Raw genomic sequence first — 5,304 nt, 5'->3', positions numbered from 1 at the left:
CGGTACGCGGGCCTCTCACTGTTGTGGCCTCTTCCGTTGAGGAGAACAGGCTCCGGACGCACAGGCTCAGCGGCCGTGGCTCACGGGCCTAGCCGCTCCGTGGCACGTGGGATCTTCCCGGACCGGGGCATGAACCCGTGTCCCCTGCATCAGCAGGCGGACTCTCAACCACTGCGCCACCAGGGAAGCCCACATTTTACTATTTTTTAAACAAATTTAAAACAAAAGAAGAAGGAAGAAGGAGATGGAGGGGGGTAAGGAAAATAGAAAAGAGAGAGAAAACAAGCTAGTAATAAAACCAGTCTCATAGTTTGCTTTCTGTACAAGTACAAAGAACACATTAAAATGAATCCAGAAAATACCATTCAGTTTCCTTGTATCCCAAGATTCATTGTATTGCAGGCTTCTGATTAAATAACTACTAAGGAAATGAACTATAAAGTACTCTTAGAAATGAAAGACAAACAGCTCAGATCTTATTGTCTTATTTTTAAAGAAGTATTTATATTTTTAAAAATTAAAAAATGCATTTTACCTAGAAGATACTAATAGTTACAAAAGAAAAAGACTTACTCTTTCCAGATCATTGAAACTACAAATATTTAACTAGGTTTGTCATTTGACATTTATTTGTACATGGTACTTTGACCTTTTGAAATTTTGTTTTTCTTCTTTTTTTTTTTCTTATTGACAAATCTACTATCCACTCCCTTTTTGGTTTTTACCTTTAAAGACTTCACACCACCATAATATAATCTGGGCTTTATTTTCTCAATGATCTAACTATCATGTTGCTGAATAAATCATTCTTCTGTCATAGAATGTAAATACCACCTTATACTGAAGACTTGTCACATTATACTTTGGTAATCCCTTAGAGATTATAATTTTGATTTCATTCATAAATTAATATGGGAATACATAATATATATGTATATGTTAGTATCCATAAACATGATATATAACTTCAATTATTCAACTCTCTTTTCAACTGCCGTCGACAAAAATCCTATCAGTAGAGCTAATACATAATACATAGTTAACTCATATTTCTTATTAAGTCTTACCTGGGAGTTTAGCATCTTTTTGTTCCTGCTAATAACCATGAAATTTTGTTTTCATTATACTTTACTGGATATTGTTAATGTATTTATTTTTGAAGTGTATTTATTTTGTAATGTATTTCTTTTGGGCTCATTTACTAAACTATTAATTCTTTTATTTATTTATTTTTTTGGTTTATCATCTTCAATTCTCCATTTTAAATAATATTTTTAAAAGATAACTTTGTTCATGTTTTATAATTTTACTATTAGTTTCTTCTTCCCACCTGACAATAATAATAAACTTCTAGAATAATACTAAGTAATTCTGGTAAAAGAGGGCATCCAGTATTCTGCTGACTTTAACAGAAATGCATTTCACATTATGCCTTTAAATTAGTCTCTGACCGTCACAATTCTGCAGCGATACATAGGATTTCTCAAGATCATCATCTCTCTACTTCCTCAGAATACTACAACCTCTCAGAAGGATGGAAGATACAAAGTGCCTTTTGGTGCCTTCCTTCAATCCGTGCAGCACTAGACAATTCTTGGATTTCTTGGCATTTGAATGACCCTCTTTCATAGTTTCCAGGGTCGAAGTGCTTTGTTCATTTCAATTTAATAATAGTAATAAAGCAGCTAACATTTGAATTCTTATTACATGCCAGGCATTTTTAAGTGCTTTACTTGAACTAACTCAATAAATCCTCACAACCATCCGATGTGTTAGGCACCAACCTTCCCTGGTATACAGATAATACGTTGATTCCCAGAGAACTTTAGGAACTTGCCCAAGAAACAAAGTGGATAAACAGAGAAAGGGAGGTTGGAAGCAGGAATTCCGACCTAAGATCCCTGTACTGTGTGGCCTCTTGTGGAGGACTGAGGGGCTGACACAAAGGCCAGAGCCTCCTTACCCTAAGTATCTTATTCCCCTTCCCTCTTTCTTTATTTATTTTAAAGATAAAAGAAAAAAGTTACAATTCATCTGTTGATAAAGGCAGTATGTTTTATAGAAGCTATTTTTTTTTATAAAAGTGTAGAGCTATACTTTAATTTATTCAAAATTGAGATAAATTATATGCATATGTCATTTGAAAATGAAAGCCCCAGCAAGTAAAGCAGATACTGTCTTGTGAGCATAATTTAAGCATAAAGACATAAAATGACAAAAATTTCCTCAAGTATCCCTAAAGAGCTTTACTTGCCTTCTTGCCTACAGAAAAGATTATAAATGATTTTCTCTAAATGTATTCCAGTGATTATCAATCCTGTGTATAGTCTTCTGGGAGTGTCACAAAATTGATAACCAATTTTTCCAGTTTAACACATATGCTATTCTTGTCATTCTAAGGTACTGAGGTAAATACAGCATTTTTTTTAAAAAATCAGAAGATAAAGAAAACTTTCAAAAAATCCAAAACTATTCTATAAGAAATAGGTGTTCAAGGAAAGAAGGTTTGCTTTGTAACCTAATTCAAAAGATTGCAATCCTGTGGCTGAGAATTCTGAAAGGCTCTTAAGTTTTGCTAGAAGCACACAAAGTACCAATACTCTGAAACTAAATTGGCCACTCCTTCCACTTTCTGATTAAAGAAATTTTGTACAAGATTATATGTCACATTATATCAATTTTCAGCCTTATGCGATTTGAGCTGCTGCTTCACTGAAAATTATTCTTCTCCTGTTATTAGAATCTTGTTTAAACAAAATAGAATGTAATTCCCTGAGGGTACAAACAATGTTTCACTGAATTTTACTACAACAGTACTTAGCAAGAAGCTGAGCACATAGCCGGACTCAAATGTTTGCTGAATTAATGCATATAATTAAGGTGGGAAATTAAATAATCCTAAACCATGTCCACAAAATAAACCAGAGTTGAATATACTTTGATTGATGGATAGCCACACACACACATACACACACTCGTGTGCATATAATAGTTTTGTTTTGTTTCTAAAATAGAGTCCCAGTGATCAGTGCGTATTAGACCCCTCTCCTACGCGCAGCCCGCTGCCTAAGCCTGCCATTCTCAGTCTGGAACCCCGGCACAGTGGAGTTCCCGAGGTCCTGCCCCAGCTCTGCTCCCTCTGACACCCCTCCTTCCAGCCACAGCTCGGAAAGTGGTAAGGGGACGCCCCCTGCTTCCCCGCCTCGACCTTGCCTGGCCCGCAGAGCTTTCCAGCAGTAAAGAGGGCAGGAGGAACGGGGAAAGAAATGGAGGAGGGGGTCCTTCCACACTGTTCTGCTCAGTCCTCAAGGGCTCCTAGATCCCATCCCCTCTCCAACCAGCACCAGATCCCCCAGACAACTCTCCCTATCTCCTACCTTCCCCCAGGTCGCCTCGCCCCAGCAGGTGACTCAGAAGTCCTCCCACCCACCCAGTTAGGATTGCTGGGAAGTCGAGCCCCGCGATCTGCTTTCCTAAGATTCCTCAGCTGAGTCTTCTGAACGCTAAAGTTGGAGACCCACTGTCCTTTCTCTCTTCCTCCTCCTCAAGGCAGGAGAGCAGGAACTGTGAAGCCAGGGTGGGCTGCTTCTCCCCTTGCCCCTCTCTGGTAACCTGCCAGCCACCCTCCTGCAACTGCAGCCAGGACTACAGTTTCCCATCTACCCTACATTTAATCCCTTACGCGTGTACTTCATAACAAGAACTTGACTCAATTCACAGAATACCTTCACAAGCCCTCTTATTTGAGTCTCACAACAGTCCTGTATTTATTCCCATTTTACAAATGAAAAACTGGGCCTCTGAGCGGTTATTTCCCCAAAAGCAAGAACCTGGACCCAGAAGTTCTAATTCCAAGCCTCAGTTTCTTTCCACAGTGACAGAGCTGCCTCCCTTCCCATCTGTAGGCATTTGATGACCTCATCTCGTAACAACATTTATATAGAGAAATATATTGTAAGTCCAAAATGACTTGCAAAATTTAAAAATACATCTTATTCTTAAATTGAGGTTAATCCATACTTAAAGCATTCTGCACAGTTTTGGCCTCCCTAATGCTCAAGTAACAAAATGACATAAAAAGAAGTTAAGAATTCTTCTTAAATCCACTGGACAAGGTTTTAAAATCAACCTTGACAAGTTCCACACTCAACCTCTTCCTAATATTACCAACAATTGTTCTCAAGGGTCCATTCAGAGTTTAAAACTTTCTTCCCAGAAGATGAAGTCACCAGTAAATAGTCTCCCTATTCGACACCAACAATCCATCCTGGAGAAGGAAGTCAGTTTCTAAATGTACAGACTTAAGCATCTCCTCCCCCTGTCTAAAAAGTCCCATGACTTTCCATGGCTCACACCATGGAGTCCACATTCTGGCCTTTTTTCCAGTTAATCCCACCACACACCCTTCATGCTTGGCTGCACTGGGCAATGATCCCTTAAAATGACAAGCGTTTTTTTGTTTTGTTTCGTTTTGTTTTTGGCTGCGTTGGGTCTTCACTGCTACGCATGTGGGCTTTCTCTGGTTGCGGTGAGCGGGGGCTACTCTTCGTTGAGGTGCGTGGGCTTCTCTTGTTGCATAGCACGGGCTCTAGACGCGCGGGCTTCAGTCCTTGTGGCACATGGGCTCAGCAGCTGTGGCGCACAGGCTTGCTTGCTCTGCAGCATGTGGGATCTTCCCGGACCAGGGATCGAACCCGCGTCCCTGCACTGGCAGGTAGATTCTTAACCACTGCGCCACCAGGGAAGTCCCTACCAAGTGTTTTAATGATGCTATGCCTTTGCTTCTGCCTGAAAATTACTAATTCATCCTTCAAAGTCAAAGGAATTCAAATGTAGCATTTTGTGAAGCTTGTCCTGCCAACATAGCTATTACACTTTTATTAGAGCACCTAAACAGTTCCCTATGCTAGGATGAGAAGCCTTGAGGCTGAGCTTGTGTTTAATTCATCTTAATATCTACATCTTCTAGCATTGTGCCTGGCACCTCACTGGGTTGAACTGTTAAATGACTATCACCATGTGAGAGAAATTAGAGAATATACTCAATTAAGTCACAACCTAAACACCTAAAGACAATATCTAAGCATTCCAAACTGCTCAAAGGGTTCCCATTATGTGAAGGTAAAACAGATATAACAAAATTAATATATTGAAGGAAATCATGTTTCTAGTCTACAGTACCTAGAAAAAAATCAAAGCCCAGTTTCTGTATAGTAAACTAATAAGTAAAAAGACATTCTTTAGGACCCAGTTTGGGAAAGACAAAACGGTCCTGTATACCTCAGGCTTGGCCCCTTCCTTGTT

Source organism: Lipotes vexillifer, unplaced genomic scaffold, assembly GCF_000442215.2.
Source record: "Lipotes vexillifer unplaced genomic scaffold, Lipotes_vexillifer_v1.1 scaffold822, whole genome shotgun sequence".
Lineage (NCBI taxonomy): Eukaryota > Metazoa > Chordata > Mammalia > Artiodactyla > Lipotidae > Lipotes > Lipotes vexillifer.
This window is presented reverse-complemented; position numbering follows the sequence as displayed.